This window comes from Phalangium opilio, unplaced genomic scaffold (assembly GCF_054372755.1).
Source record: "Phalangium opilio isolate 3A_F unplaced genomic scaffold, DU_Popi_V2 ptg000061l_1, whole genome shotgun sequence".
In the NCBI taxonomy this organism is placed as follows: Eukaryota; Metazoa; Arthropoda; class Arachnida; order Opiliones; family Phalangiidae; genus Phalangium; species Phalangium opilio.
The window spans coordinates 2,739,665-2,757,468 of NW_028324178.1; the positions used below are offsets into that span (position 1 = coordinate 2,739,665).

The 17,804-nt window shown below is 38.9% G+C and overlaps 2 long non-coding RNA genes across 2 annotated transcripts in view; one reads left to right on the forward strand and one right to left on the reverse strand.

Moving 5' to 3' along the window:
- Positions 1–17,804, reverse strand: part of LOC149663569 (uncharacterized) — a 588,523-nt gene that overhangs the window by 565,688 nt on the left and 5,031 nt on the right. The gene's annotated exons all lie outside the window — the stretch shown is intronic.
- Positions 9,202–10,087, forward strand: LOC149663594 (uncharacterized). Its single transcript, XR_016368430.1, has 2 exons — positions 9,202–9,587; positions 9,662–10,087. It is a non-coding gene; the product is annotated as an uncharacterized LOC149663594 (long non-coding RNA).

The following is a 17,804-nucleotide window of genomic DNA, read 5'->3' on the forward strand; positions in this document are numbered from 1 at the left end:
GTAGCAAACGATGATGACAGCATGGTGTCAGAGGATGATCAGCAGCTTGAAATAAATTCAACTCGTAGTAGAAATGAGGCTTCCAGTATTAGCAATAGTTCATCAGTTTCCATTGTGAGTATCAATATTTTTCGTCTAACGTTACTATATTATCCTAGCCTGCTGCTCGTGCATGCAAGCATAGAACCCCCGCAAGCGTCTGGTGGCGCCCGACTTTTTAAGTGATATTAATATATTCTCAAAGAAATAAGATATTACCAAATGTGGACTAGAGGGAGGGAAAGTTTTCGAGTGTCCAATATTCGAGAAGTAAAGAGTTGCGCCATAGTTAGAAGACGTTTAGCTAGTGGAACATATAGTGATAACTTTTTAAAATATAGAGCTTAGTGTCTTTACGCGGTACCGTGGAAACATAATATAAAATTAATGAAAATTAAGTTTTATTCGTGATATGCTGTTACTTAAAGGGATAATGAAGTAGAAAAACAAGTTATTTTTAATTGATTAAGGATGTTAAAAATATGCATAAAAGCATTAGGATAACTCACCAAAACTTTCTCGTTAATTTATAATCAATTTTCAAAGTTCTGATTTTAGCTCGCTAAGCCAAACTATTTTGCAACTAATTCTGAAGATGGAAATTTCTTTTTCTAAAAGAGATTTTCAGCGACCCATTAGAGGCCACTAAAAACGCACGAGCCGATATGGCTCGTGGCTACCCATTCTCCTCTAATTGACGCCGAAAATTCCTCTTTAAAAACGAAATTATTGCCTTCAGAATTTGTTGCAAAGTAGAGTTAGGCTTAACGAGCTAATATCAGAACTTTGAAAATTGATTATAAATTAACCAGAAAGTTTTGGTGAGTTATCCTAATGCTTTTAAGCATATTTTTAACATCCTTAATCAATTAAAAATAACTTGTTTTGAACTTCATTATCCCTTTAAACAATAGAAATTGAATAAAAATATTTTCTGACCATTTCCCTCTCCCTTTAACTAATTTTTGAAATTTATGGTAGCATCAAGGAATTTCAATAATTAATAATAAAAAAGTAGCCTTTTTAACGTTTTTTAAATATTGCAGCGTGCAGTATAGGCCAGGACAGATAGGCCAAAAAAGGGCTTGACCTAGAACATTTGAACATAAAGATGAAAATTGGTACATGGGTTGTTTTTGACCCCACAAAAAATATACTAAAAGTCCCCTGCTGTAGAGCGCGAGCTTTCGCCAGCATCTTGGAAAATGGCCCCCGGGAATGGCAGCATCAATGTATTCTACATTCTTCTTCAAAAATTATGAAAATTGGTACGCATTATGAATGGAACCATATGAACTTCATGGCAAAATTTTACAGCTCTGTGTTCAATAGTTTGGTCGCCATATTGGACAATGGCCGCCGTGAATGCTAGGTACAGTATATTTCACCATATAGTTGGAAAATTATGAAAATTGATAGGTATTATAATCAGAGCTGTGTGAACCTCATAGTAAAATATTGAAGCCATTAGTCGGTTAGTTTGGCCGCCATGTTGGAAAATGGCCGCCATCAATGTCATTTAGTTACAGTATATGGTTCAAAAATTATGAAAATTGGTAATAATTATGTTGAAGACCGTCTAAACATCATAGTAAAATATTGAAGCCATTAGTCGGTTAGTTTGGCCGCCATGTTGGAAAATGGCCGCCATCAATGTCATTTAGTTACAGTATATGGTTCAAAAATTATGAAAATTGGTAATAATTATGTTGAAGACCGTCTAAACATCATACTTGAATATTGAAGACGTGCTACTGATAGTTTGAACGCCATCTTGGAAAATGACTGTTTGAAATGCCAAATATATTACCGATATATTAATTTTTTTCAATATTTTTCTATTGAGTAGATGATTTTCATGAACGTATTAAATGTCATAAAATTAACTATCTTCGAGTCTAAATTATTGACCCATCTTCAAAAATGGTCGCTGAAATATTACAATCTAAAATCTGAAAAAAAGGAATGCCATATTACTCGGATTTTGGTTAGGAAAAACCATTTTATATGGGGTGTAAACATTCTAGTGTCGTTAAGGATTAGATTAACGACACATTTTTAACATTTCGTTCATATTTCTCTTCATCCTGAAGATTTTTTTATTACGGCTAATACCTTGCCAATGACCACACATGGCCCAGCAAGCTAATCCAGATCGTCTACATTCACAGTTCTTTATACAAGATGTTCTGCAGACTACAGGTACAAATAATGGGTGTTATAAGTTCATCTGATGCCGGAAAGAGTATGGTGTCAATGGGTCTTCGACTTTCGCGATCGCGAACTAGTCCCCACTGTTCGGGATTAAATCGTTTCTTAGCTATTGTTGGAATAAAATACACTAGGAAAAATGTAGTTTTGCGGCGTCGCTTGTTGGATGAAGCTAAGCGAGATCAAATGAGGACTTAACAGTATATGTGACAACGGTTCCATTATACGTGTAATATCTACATAGTTGAAGCGTGACGTGTCAATTATCACCCTAAAAAAAGCGAAAAGAAATCTCTCTTCGGCAGCAGCTATGGCTTCCCTAGATGCAATATGGTCATTAAAAAAGCGCAACTAATTTGTAAGATGTTGATTATCTGTCATTACTTTAAACCACGCCTTATCATAACCACACCCAGTTACAGCACGTAAATGAAAGAAGTGTTCTCTTAACCGTTTTAAGTCAAAGGACTTGTCGTGGCAGAGGGGGCCTGAGTTCGGTGTGACGGTTCAGGAGTTCCTTGGGTTCGCCCTTGGTTCAGACCGTTCCTTATCCCAATCCGTGAAGGTTTTGCCCGGCCGCTTCGCCCATGCCCAGGTGTTGTCTTGGCGTTTTTGATTGACTCACCCCTCTCATCCCCCGCACCTGCAAGGGGTGTTTTTGATTGACAGGGTCAATGAAGCGTGTTCGATTCTCGGATGTAGAAGTGCATACATTGGAGTATGAAGATAGGGTGAATTATGAATTAAGGAATAAACAGTATTTTAATATGTTAATTAGATTGAAATTTGAACCATTAATTTCTCCCGTATTAATCAAATGGTTAAGGGGTGTATGAAACTCCAGATGACGTTGGGGGAAAATAAAGAATTCCCGTAAAAACCCAGCTCTAGGGATTATTCTAGATCATTCCAGAAAAATTAAAATTCGCCCCGTAAAACCCAGGTTAACGTTGTTTAAGGTCATGACGTAAAATGTACAGTCAAAGTTGTAGATTGTTCGAGAATAATCTTCCCGAAAAAAAACCCACGGCGTAAACACCATTAATGTACAGTCAAAGCTAGGATGATGATCTTATTAAATAGTATAAATAGCCAGGACCCTGAGTTAAACCACCATCACAATCTCTCTAAAGTCCGACGAGGAAATAAGGACCATCCAACAAGTACAATGTAAGTATAATTTTTGTGGACTTGGTGTTTTTAAAGTTAAAGTTTGAAAGTAAACCTTTGTTTTTTTTCTATTTGACAGAATGTCTGCCGTAGTGCTATTTCCCCTATCAGAGGAGAAAGTAATTGAGGTTACCCCGAAGTTAGACTTGCAACTGGGGTTCAAAGAAAGTTCAACGGGACTAATTTTACAAGAGTCTGAATTCCATGAGCTATACGCTAGGAAGGATGAAATATTCAAGTTCTTCGAAACCGACGACGCCCCGGAGACATCATGGTTCTTTACCGGTTCTGAAACGAAGCGTGTGGAGTTGCGAACATATCGAGACCGTAAGATTATAGACATCAGGGAACTATACCCCGGAACAGGTGCTATGTACGGCAAGTTCTTCCCAACAAAGAAGGGATTCGCTGTTGGACACTACCTTACCAAGACGTTAATGGATACGTATAAAGACGTAGTCACATTTCTTAACGAGGTGAATCGGTTGCGCACATTAATAAGAAAATGTATTGTAGAACAATTGAAATCAAACATCCGTAAATGCTGTTACGGATGTAGTATTGGCCACCCCTCCCAAACCCAACACGATTGTTTAAATGGATGGGAAATGCGTGTTTCTATGAACTTTGACACCGCGATAAGTAACCTGGATTATGTTGAAATTTATAAGATATTTACCTTAAGCACTTTTTTAAGTGACGAATTTTGCAAGTCTATGATTGGTCAAATCGTATGTAATGCCAAAGAATATTTGTAAATAAAAACAACTTGATCCTTAAAAAGTGATTCATTCCTTAAAATGGACTTCTGCTTACAACACCCATTTAATGGTCTCATAGCCGGGGCGACACAATCAGCAAAATCATACTTTGTAGCTAACCTTATAAAGTATAAAGATATATGTATATCACCCTCTCCAGATAGGATAATATGGTGTTACACTGAATATCAAACGAAATTATTTAATTCGGTATTAGATCACACGCCTTCCGTAGAATTTCACGAAGGTATATTAAATGTGAATATATTAGACCCCAATATCAAGAATTTTGTTATACTTGATGATTTACTTTGTGAAATATCTAATAACAAGGATGTAACTAATTTGTTCATACGGGGCTCGCACCATAAAAACACATCTGTTTTTATTTTGATGCAAAATTTATATTACCCCGGGAAGGAAATTAGAACATTAAATTTAAACGCCCACTACTTGATAATATTCAAATCTCCTCGAGATAAATCGGCTATATTTCATTTAGCCAAACAGATTTGTCCCACTAATAGTAAATACGTCATTGACGCTTTCCATCAGGCAATTGCTAGAGATTTTGGGTATTTATGGGTTGATTTAAAGCCAACGACGTCAGATGATCATAGACTACGGACGGGACTCATACCAGGCGAAGAAGCCGCAGTCTATATTCCAAAATGAAAAGAGTGCATACGCATCAACATTTCTTAAAGTATCTGACTACTTGTAATGCGTGTCAGAGAAAATACGCTATCAAACACGCTAGTAATGACTCTATCAAGGCTATAGTGGAATGTTGTATAAATGTCCTACGCGGTAACGTGAAGTTATCAGATGACCAGAAGAAACGATTGAAGAAGCACTGTCTAATGTTACGGAAGTTATCTAAACAAAGCACTGTAGCAAAACGAAAAAAAATCCTTATTCAAAAAGGTGGATTTTTACCTCTTTTGTTAGCCCCCCTCTTATCACTTGTTAGCACTGCTGCTGGTGCAGCTATAAGCAGAGCAATTAAAAATGGCTAGAAAGATGATATTGGTACCTGAAGAGGTTTACCGCCGATTAAACTCGCAACCAAAAGTTGAACTTACTGAAAATTTGGATACGAAGACTGTTTTGGTAGACAACAAATTGAACCAGACGCAAAAGGTTAACATGTACAATCATTTACTAACGAGTGCTATTAACAAAAGAAAAAAGAAGAAACCTGTTAAACAACTGAATAAGAGGGATTGGTATTCTGAAATAGCCATGACAATTCCAGATTCACACCTCAAACCAGCCATTGCCTTATACAAGTGGATTGATATCAACTCCAAGATTAATTGGTCTCCTAACGGGGAACTTATATACAGGGGACAACCAATCGACGGGTCGAATATTATGGATATTTTACATGAATCCGTTAAAGGTTATAAAAGTAAACCGAAACACACTGTCGTTGGAATAAATCAGTATTACGAAATGTTAATAGAAGAAAATGTACCAAAAACTATCGAGAGAAACAAATTCCCCTTTGGAAACTCTACGAGTGTTGTACCAAATACCTATCTCGATGTATCTAAAAGCGAATTACCGAAAATTGATTATTATCCCCCAACCCCGGATTCCTACTACGGTAATGGTCTCCACACCTGGATAAACTTGAAATAAAGAATATATATCAATACCACGTTTCATTTCTTTCACAAATTACTTACATGTTATCATGGAAGGATGTAACGACCCTTCTCCCACAGGGCTTCTAGCCTCCCTGTCCGTTTCATTTTTAAATAATCCCAAAGTTATTACGGCGCTTTTGATATGATTTCTTATTTTAAATATCGAGTTATATGATTTCGCTTATTGGTATACTCAAAAAACCTTAAACTGCACGACTAATGGATAAACTAGAAGAAATATACTTCAATGAAAAAGATCCGGGGAGCTTCGGAGGTGTACAAGTGCTATATAGGGCTGCGAGAGAAAAGGGGATTAACGTTTCCTTAAATGATGTTATTGAGTTCCTACAACGTCAAGATACGTATACACTACACAAACCCGCGAGGCACAACTTCAGAAGGAACAAGACTATTGTGTACGGTATAGATGAACAATGGCAACTTGATCTGGCAGACATGCAAAACATTAAGCGTCATAATGACGGATATAGATTTCTACTGTGCTGTATTGACGTATTCAGTAAATTTGCTTTCGCCGTCGCTATTAAAGACAAGAAAGGGCCTACGATGGTTGTGGCGTTTAGATCCGTTTTAGAGTCTGGTAGAAAACCAAAGATTGTTCAGTCAGATCATGGGAATGAATTTCTAAATAAAGAACTGCAAAGTGAATTGAAACGTTTGGACATCAAGTTTTTCGCCACACACTCGGAAGTGAAATATAGTATCGTTGAACGATTTAATCGAACCTTGAAAGAGCGAATGTACCGCTATTTTACGCAAAACGACACCTACAAATACATTGACGTATTACCCGACTTATTGGAATCGTATAATAACAACTACCACAAATCAATTAAATGCAAACCCACTGAAGTGACGGAGGAAAATTCGAAACAAATCTGGTTAAATTTGTACGGAAAAGTAAACTTTTCGCCGCCAGTTTCATACCCCATTGAAATTTATGATTTAGTTAGAATAAGAAAAAATAAAAGAACGTTTAAAAAGGGGTATTTGGCCAATTATACCGAAGAACTATTCAAAGTAACAAAACGGATCCCGAGAGATCCACTGAAGGATTTGAACTCCGAGCTCATTTCTGGTGTATTCTACAAAGAGGAAATACAGAAAGTTGGCAAGGACCTAGAAAACTGTAAATTTAAAATTGAAAAAGTATTACGAAAAACGTAAAAAACCTGACGGTTCTAAAGAACTACTCGTACGGTGGCGAGGGTATAGTCCCGAATTTGATTCCTGGGTGCAAGAAGTCGACGTAAAATGAGTTTCTATATTACACTACCTTCCGATTCCTCTGCGCAATATTTCAAAGGAAATACTATAAGCAAGTTAAGAACGTATCTACCAGAACCTATAATTCTAGAGGGATTACACGAGGTTGCTCTGGCTGAAATAAGCTATCCCAGAACATGGAATAATGTAAAAAGGGAGTGCATAGTTCGCATTTGGGATAATTCGTTCGTAGGTGTTGCTTCGGATGCAATGGATGAATTCCCAGAAGAGGGATCTGGTTTTGGTGAAAGTGGGCAGACAATTAACGGAGTGAATGAAAACCGGGGTATATCGATAATTATACCTCCCGGATATTACGGTTCTGTAGAGGAATTACTCGAAATATTGTCAGCCGACGACGATGCTGGTGCTACTGAAAAAATAAAATCTAGGGTTGAGTTTTCATACAACAAACCAAATCGACGGGTGATGGTTGAGTTAAAAGGAACGAACCAACTTTATATCCCAAGCGAAATTGCCATTATATTAGGGTTCACGAGGAATTCCAAAAAAGACTTCACTGTGGCCGCCTCTATGACGGCCCTATTCAGTTGTGATATGGATGCTGGAATGCACTCCTTATTCGTGTATTCTGATATAATTCAGTCTCGATCGGTAGGAGACTCCGACGTCCCTCTCTTAAGAATTATAAGTATCAACGGGAAAGATGGTGACACGGTGGAAAAAGAGTTTGCTAAACCCCATTACATGCCCATAGCGAAAAACAACTTCCAAACAATTGAAATAAACATTATGAGTGAAATGGGTAAACCGGTTAAGTTCGAACGTGGGAAAGTTCACGTCACTCTACATTTCAGGCCCAGAAGAACTTGGCACTTGTTATAAGAACTACGTTGAATTCAATCTCCGCCCCATTTATGACGTGATTGTCAAAGTGTAAGGATGTCTCCATATAATACGGGTCACGTTTCTGTTAAGGATTATGAGGACTATTATCTAAATCAAATTGGACATGGATCCATCCCAGTATATAGAGGTTTGGCCGTGCAACGTTGTTATGGCCTGGGGTCAATTATCTCCTCGGCGTTCAGATCGGCCATGCCATTACTTAAAAGGGGTGCCACGTTCCTAGGTCGAAAGTTTTTAAACACTGGCGCGAAAATTGCGACCGATTATACAAGCGGTGTACCCATTAAACAAGCATTGAGAACTAGGGGTAAAGAGGCGGGTAAGGAAACATTGAGAAGGGCGGCCGAAGAAGTGACCAAGCTAACTGGAAACGGACGTAAAAGGAAACGCAAAGTGTCACCCATCATCAGTTCTGTTCGAGCTAAGAAGAAGAGAAGGTCGTCATCTTTACACCCGGATATATTTTCATAATGTCGCTCGCACACCCAAACTCTATGAACAGCGTCAGCTCGGAACTAAATGTTTTTCACGTACCCTATACCCAAACTGGAATAGTAGAAAGTCAATGGGTTGAGTATAACTCTACCTCCAATGTGGATGAAAATCAGGCTATTATATTTCCCGTCACCGGGAAATCCGAGACATACATGGACTTGAAAAACACGCTCCTGCATTTACAAGTAAAAGTGGTTAAAGCGGATGGGTCTCTACCTAAAGCCGCAGTGTACGATGCGAATGGTGATTTAACTACTCAGGCGGATAAAGTTGGACCCGAAAACCTATTAGACTCCAGTATTTTTAGTGAACTACACGTATCATTGAATGATAGATCAGTTACATCATGTCCTCAACAATACGCATTTAACAGCATGATTCAAACGCTATTGACATTTGGTAGTCCAGCGAAAAAGAGTTTTTTGACCGGGGCACTATTCTACAAAGATACGGCGGGACATTTTGACGACTTTTTCGAAAATGAAGGGTTTGAGAAACGGAGTAAATTTGCCCAAAATGGAGTTATAGACTTGATTGGTGTCGTACACGCCGATATATGTCAGCAAAATCGCTTCATCCCCAATCTGGTCGATGTGAATTTTAAATTTATCAAAAGTCCCAACGAATTCTGCTTACATTCGGATGGAATGGAAAGTTATATTTACCCACGCTTCATTATTCATAAGAAGAGTTAAACTAACCCCCGAGATTATGATATCACACGCTAAAACCCTGGAATTGGCCACGATGAAATACCCCATAACACGTACGGAATGTAATACGTTTTCCATATCTCAAGGAAGTAAGATAGCAGTCAAAGACAATTTATTTAGCGCTTAACAACCGAATAAAGTAGTAATTGGATTTGTAGACCAGAACGCGTTTTTGGGTGATTATAAAATGTCGCCTTTTAATTTTAAAAATGAAGCGGTGACTCAAATCACCTTATCCGTTGATGGGGTTAGCGTACCCCATAAACCCTTAAACCCCAACTTTATGGATAACCTATGTATGAGATCGTACGCCAATCTCTTTCTTCAAACCGGACAATGGAATATCGACGAGGGTAATTTCATTGACCGTGACGAGTTCGCCAATGGTAATGCTCTTTTCGTATTCGACTTGACCCCCGACCTGAATGGTAGTTCGAATGAAAGTTTCAACTTTATAAAGAACGGTAGTGTCCGATTGGAGTTAATATTTGCCGAAGCGCTACCGGCTACAATTGCCGTCGTTTACTATTCCGAATTCCAATCTTTGATTGAAATTGACAAAAACCGAGCCGTTTTATTCGATCAAAGCTCATAATGGACTCTCGACAACTTGAGAGAATATTAAGGCGCGACCCATACACTAGGAATTTGTTCCGGGGAATATTTCCGGCGGATAAACTACCACTAACTGTTAAAACATTCCCATCTCTATATATTGTGAACACTGATACGTCTAAAGGGGGAGGAGAACATTGGACTGTTATATACATTTCGAGGAAAAAGAATACTGAATTCTTTGAAAGCTATGGAAATCCTCCGGATTTATTTAAATTTAATGATTTTGTAGAGCGAAACAGCCTAACTGTTACGTTTAATTCACGCCAACTACAGGGTGAATTAAGTCAAACTTGTGGTGGGTATTGTGTCTATTTCTCGTTGTATAGATGTAGGGGAGTTAAAATGTTTGATATAATAAAACGATTTTCTAAAAATAAAAATGTTAATGATAATATGATTTCTGAATATATGTATAAGAATTACTCAATAAATTTGTCATAATTTTTTCTCTTTATTTTGCATTTTTATGCCCGTGGTCGAGTGTCGAAATACCGTCATTTAAAATATGACGCTTATCGTCGCAAGGATTGAGACAAAGTTTGGTTTGTTTTACAGTTTTTAAAATATGTTTTTCACTGACAATCCTTATCATCTCCGCGGTGGTCAGCTCGCGGTTGAAGAGACACTCGCGGTAGTGCGCGTGCCGGACGCGTTTCTGCACGACGCGCTTGCAAACTCCATTACAGGTCTTCTTTTCCCCTTTGGCCGACAAAATGCTATACATTTTGGGTCTCAGCCCACAGAACTCCTCGATTGGGATGCCGTCCATTTCATCCTTGAATTTACCAAGGCGTTTCTTGTTCACATCGCTAAGAAGCGCGTGATCTCGCGGGTAACCCGAGAAGTCGTATTTTTCCGACTGAGCGGCGAAGTCTTTGTACAGGTCTTTCGTTTCTATGTGATACGTGAGACTGCCTGTAATTATACGTAATGTCCGCAAATGTTAATATAAATGTTATGCTAAGTAAATGATATATAAGGGCGTAAAAATTTACCAGTATCTGTGAAGAGGAGTTTTGCTTTCTCCCCGTATTGTGCCCGAATTACGTCATAGTGGAAACCTTACATGAGCAATTTTGATAGATTTAGAATTGCGAAGCCCGTGTATATGGGTCGGTTTAGGACCAGCTTCTTTTTTGTGGAGTTGATTCCAACTAGTTCGTTGTGGAATATGGTGAACCGTTCGAATGCTGGTGAACTAGCCTTTTTAACAGCTTTTTCGGCAGTCGTCACTAGTTAGAAATCCTGACGGTTCCGAAGGTTCTCCATCGTTTTTCCTAAGGGGGAAAGCAAATCATTATTATCTATACTATTTTATGTTCATTCTAATTTTATAAATACATACCAAACACGGCGTTGTTCATTAGTTTAAATAGGTCCTTCTCAAAATCGTCAGTCGCCTTCGTCCTCTTCTCGGTGTTAAATTCTATGTACCCCTTTAACCACGCTCCTTGTTGAAACTTCAAAATTCTGTGAATTTTGCTGATTCTCAGCCCCTTTGATACGTAGTACTTTAAATTACGATAGTGAACCACGTATCGTTCCTTCTTGTTTAGGTTGGGGAGTAGTTAGGGTAGAGATTCCTTGATTTTGATGTTCAGTGAAGTCATCTGCTCTTCGGAATAGTGAGAGAGCATCTGGGGTTTTATGGACATGGATTCTGGAGCTAGTGGATAGCAGTTGTGACTATCATGGAGATATTCGGGGTACTCCATATCCACTTCAATAATATTACCCTCCGGCGAGTCATCTGGGCAACTTAGAATTTCGAGCTCGGAGTTGGGGTTGGGTTCTACCCACTGGAAATTCCTCATGGGTAGAGCGTCACACATGACCGTCCCATAAATGTTGTTGCAATCTATTATCGTTGATTGTTAGTATGTGAAAATTAATTTAGGATAACTTGTATATCTTACCTAGATAACATATGTAACTTTCCGGTTTTGATGCGTCGTAATTATCTAGATATGTGTTGTTGGCCGCCGCGAAGCGATGACTTATCATGGATACCCCTCCCCTAATCTCCTTTTCGATGAAGAGGTGCTTGTTCTCATCCAATAGCAAGTCTAGGTGCGCCTTTGACATGCATAGAGCGGCTTGCCAGGCAAAACCGGGTAAGGTATAAGAGTGTGCAGGGTCTAGACGATAGTACGTCATGCACATTTTGCGGAAGTTTTGGAAAACATCCGCTAGGAGGAGAGTATCGGACAGATCATACTAATCGTGGTACTCTCCTTTAAAAAATGCAATACAAACATTAGCAAATGTTCATCTCGAATGAATGTCATCATGATCATACCCAAATTCCGAATGTTGAATGATTGCCACACGTTTTGAGCGTGAGTGTAATCATCCTGTTTAAGGGGCTCGTCCGTAAAATCGTTGTAGAAACACTCAATTGGTTGTAGTTGCTTTTCGGAGAAGCGCTTCTCGGAATCCATGTAGGTGTAGGGGTATACACCCTTCCGAAGAAGTAATTTAACTTCAGCCGGATTGAAAACGGCGTTCATGAGTGGGAATTTCTCCTGTCCTCCTTTCGCTACATTTGAGACCAACGATTCGAGGGACGCAGGCAAGAATCGGATACTATCCACAAAGCGTAGATTTCCCAGAGTGAATGAAATGTATGTCTCACTATTGGTTGCTATACAGTCAATCTTTTTGTTTCGAATCATCGCAATTTGCTGCATGATGAGATGCGCATCGTACCTATTCGGTAATCGATAGTTATTAAATAGATCAAATTAGACATAATGATTATTTAAATTACCTGCTGAGATTGTGCTTCACAACTGGTATGAATTTTGGTGCTTTCAATTTCAAGTTGCAACTTTGGCACGCACTCCCTCTATATTTTCCAGTGTAGTGGTCATGGTCGCGTGTTTTGATTATAGTAGCCGTGAAGGATTCTTCACATACGTAACAACGTGTCGCAGCTTCGTGTGAAGCTTCTTCGACCGTTGTTAATTGCATTGGTATGTTCTCCTTCAGTTTCCCAACGATGATGTCGGATTCATCCAACAGCATTTTCAGGAATTTTATTGCCCCGTCAACTCCTCTGTATACTTCGTAATTAACGAGATTTCCTATGATAGCACGAATATTTGTAAGATAACCGGTTAATCCGTTTAGGGGATTGAAATTTACCGGTTGGTCCGACTATTGCGTATGAAAAACCACACGCCTTATGCAACGCCAATGTAGTTGTTGAAGACAACGATGTGTCTGGTAAACATGTTGTCACCTTTGCGAGAATCGATTCAAAATCGGCTACAATAATATATGGAACCTATATCGATGTAATGAAACATTATAATTTTGTCTTGCACTTGGTTATATTTAGTAAATTACCATTTGATTCCATCCAAAGTTTTTAAATTTCAATGTGGGTTCACTGTGCGGCATAATCACGCGTTGCGGGTCGTGTACACTACATTCACGCACGTGATTATCGTGAACTGTTTCGGTGGCGCTTCTTTTCAAGCAATATCGGCAGTAGAAGGATTGGTGACAACGTTTCGTGAAACCGTTAAACAATCAGCTAAGGTGGCGAATTAACACGTAATGTTTTGATTTTCCATTGGAAACCAAGAGAAGATCAATTTCAAATTCGTGCACTTTATTCTCGCTTACGTAACGTGGAAAATATCCTTTTTCGTACGCGAAAATATTCACTGATAAATTGTTCACCTCCTCAAACCGTTTAAGTTTAAACGTATCAAATTCAAAAGGGAAAGTGATTCCACACAAATCGAGTTCGTTCTCGTACGGTCTATAATGTGTTACACGACTTGGGGTGATTAAAGCCGGATGAAGTTTTGTGATTATCGACTACAAGAAACACTTATTGTCAGTTGGATCTTCCGGGTTAACATTCACCGTGGCCTTTTTATTTTCAATCACGGGTGGTAAATGAAAATATGTTCCACCCACTAGGGGTAAATACTGGATAATGTTGATTTGTATAAATAATATTCAGTCTAAAACCCACCCACTTCCCATAGCTTCGAAGCTAATCATACTCTCGGCAATTTTATCTCGACTCGAGTTGATTTGTTGTGGGATAACGTCCGGTGCCAATGTGGCATGCGTAAATCCTCGGAAATATGGGCTAATTTCGGTTTCAGCACCTGTATTCCCAAGTTCACGTGTATACCGCGCGCGAACCGTTAAATACCATTTAATCCCCTTTTTAACACTCAATTTGTCTCTGAGATACGATTCTAGTTTTCCCCTGTGTTTATTGATGAATAAAATCGGGTCCGTTACACCGTCAGGTGCGGTGATTCTGGCCGAGAAAATCGCGTTATCGAGCGCGTTAATCTCCTCAATGTCCGGTTGTTGACTCCCGGGTTGTTCTACCGCGTTTTGTTCGGCTTCCCAGTTTTCCATAAATTCATTTAAACCCGCATCATCTTGCGAGAGCAAAACATCACCATCTTCATTTTCCCTACCCCTCCCATCTAGATTTTGTCTATCCTCCCACATTTTTATAAACGCGTCAAGTCCTTCGATATCTTGGGTAGATAACGTCTCATCTGGCATTGGCGCATTTTCTACATATAAATTAAGAATTAATTCCTACACCAATTCAATTGTCGAGTTTTACGACTAACGCAACTAAACCCCTGGTGGGTACCTACACCCTGTACATCAATTTGCGGCGGGTAAGACACTTTACAGGGGAAATCAATAAACTAAATATTTACCATTTTCAACTCTGATTCTTTTTCTTTTCTCTGGGATCGGTGCCGCTTTTCTCTTAACGGGCGAATTAGGCGGGGTGACGCGGTGAGATGGTCCGGGTTGCGGGGATGCTGGACGCGTGTTGTTTTCCGCGACGTTATTTACCGCCGCTCCATCGTGGTTCGTTCGCCGTTGATGACGCAATAAATTATCTCTCCGCGAAAATGACTTATCGCAAACTGGACACGCAAAAGAAATATTACCGTGTTTGACCCGCATATGTCGAGTGAGGTTCTGCTGGTTCGTGAAGACATCGGCGCATGTGGAACAGGAGTACATCGTGAAATCGAATGTGACCATAGTACCCATTTCACCTCCCTTTTATACAATTTTTAAGCTCACGTATATATTGTTTCACCCTTTCCCGTGATTCCCATTGGATAAAAATATAGTCAGCCTTAAACAGTGTCTTTTTACTTGGATTTTCCAGGGTTTCCCCATCAACGTACGGAAATCCAATTGCACTTGGTTTAAGATGGTGTAATATGGAAGACCCAAAAAGAACCTTCTAGAAACAATGGAATGTTCTGAAATCGGAAAGAATATTCTAGATGGTTCGAGGTGATCGACACTTCATTGTACATCCGAATTCGGTCTATATTGTAGGTAGTGTAAAGTCAACAATGACGCTTTGATGTGAAGACTCCCTCGAGTCTAAGAAATTTACTCCTCTGATGAAAAACCCAAACGGTATCTTAAACTATAGTAGCAGGTACATTCGTACACGAGGGGTTTGTCGAGACGTCAAGTTGACATGTTAGGTTAAGACGCACGTGTTTTCGCCTTCTAGATGGTTCGAAACGAGGGGTCGGATACGTACTAATTCTATGTACCATGTCCTTTAAGTTATCAGTATATTTTGAACTAGTAACCAACCACCCAGCATCGGACTTGATTTCTTCGCGCTTTTTGGGTTTTTTGGAGGAATCCCGAACGAAACCAGTGATTCATGTGTGTGTATGGTTTTTAATCCTACAATTCATACTAACTGTTTGAAGTTCTATTGTGATTGGTGAAAATCCGTGGAAGGGTTAGAGGATTTCATACTACACCAGGTCGAGGGTACAGGGGCAATTTTCAATATTCTACTCACAACGTTTTTTCTACCTCAACGAGAAAAGTTCATCTTCTTTTATTTTTTTGAATAACTAAATTTAAAAATGGTCGCGGAAAATCTACCTATTTTTGATGTGTGCCCGGATGCTATATACAACCCGCAAGGAGAAGACGCTGATGAATTAGTAATTGATAGTGATGACGATAGTGTGATTAACGTTTTGGATGAAAATGGTGTCGAATATAATTTTGAAGATAACGAGGGGGTTAATGTTGTGGTGGAGGAGGCGGAAGATAGCCAGGACACGCTTCCAATTTTGAGTGTGGGAGACTTGTAAGTAATTTTATATTTATAATAGTATCATAATGGATTCATGCGCGTTATTTGAGTCTGATTTAATTTCGATATTAATAGAGATGGTTTGGACGATTACGAGGGTAATCCAACACCACAATTTATCGCTAGAGTCATGAATTGTGACGGATTCAAGTAAATAAACAGGATGTTTTAATTAGTCTTTTAAATAGTATTAATAAAATTATAATATTAGAATTATCGCTAACATCCGCGAATTGATGATGCCCAACTTATTAATTGCCGGGGTTGAGGAATTAATGTTGAAGCTTGAAGATGTAACCGCCGAGCAGATGCATCCCATGTATGTATTGTTAATTATATAAATAGTATAGGGATAATTAAATAGGGTGAAGTACGTATCTCATATGGTTTCGCGAGTGGTCGAGTTTTTGGCGGGAACCCGCGGATGAATACACTTCCCCGAATTGGGAGTTGTATATTTATTTACATTTATATTTAGCCCGGAGAGAGATGTGCATCACGTAAAATATATCCCGAATGGGGCGTACATAACCCCTAATTGCGATGGATTCAGGTACTTAATTAGTTTTCAACATAATCATACATTGTGTTTTCATAATTTGTTCGATTAATTTCATTGTTCTAAGTGTCTTGGCTGTGATCTACGCAATCTTCATTAAGAGAAGAGACGCCCGGACAGTCAACCCCGAAGTTGATATTGAGACGGGGGCGCAACTCTTAGAGTTTGACCGGGGTTTAATGAACCACATCAATCGGTTTATTTTATCCGATTCATTGGGGAATTTGGAGGATTCATACATTTATAATTAAAGTCGTTTTATCGTTGTTATTTTATTCGATTTATTAATCTCCTAAATGATTATTTACAATTTCTTTGTGATTAAAAATCCACTCGGAAAATAATATACATTTTGATAGTGCACACAAATACTTCTTATTATTACGGACAGTTTTATGGTTAAGCATACACGTCACCATCGGACCATCCTCATCGATTTCGTTAGCTTTTGGACATCCTACTCCATAACTTCTCTATTAATAATGTTCAACAAAAAGAAACACTTTTCCTCCCCTTTACAGAATACGCGGTCGTAACCTTGAACTGCAGATCGGAGGCACTCGCCGAGCTTTTCGTACGGGGTTGCCCCATAATCCCATCCCAGGCCGTGCAGGTTGTTTAGAATCCACCTGTTCTGACGCACAGTGTCGTATGTAAGTTCTTTTTCACTGTACGGGGGCGCGAAGGACCATGAACCAACCCTCGGTGTTTTCTCCACGGTTGTAACGGCCACCTCCTTGGATATTTGTTCCCGTTCAACTCCAACAATTCGCCCGGTAAGAAAATCAAAGTCAACGACCACGGATTTCTTAAGCCTTGGTGAGGGTAAAAAAAATCTCCCATTAACACTGATATTTACGGTTCAAACTTTAACTTTAAAAAACACCAAGTCCACAAAAATTATACTTACATGGTACTTGTTGGATGGTCCTTCCTTCCTCTTCGAGCTTGAGTGAGATTGTGAAGGTGGTTTAACTCAGGGTCCTGGCTATTTATACTATTTAATAAGATCATCATCCTAGCTTTGACTGTACATTAATGGTGTTTACGCCGTGGGTTTTTTCGGGAAGATTATTCTCGAACAATCTACAACTTTGACTGTACATTTTACGTCATGATCTTAAACAACGTTAACCTGGGTTTTACGAGGCGAATTTTAATTTTTCTGGAATGATCTAGAATAATCCCTAGAGCTGGGTTTTTACGGGAATTCTTTATTTTCCCCCAACGTCATCTGGAGTTTCATACACCCCTTAACCATTTGATTAATACGGGAGAAATTAA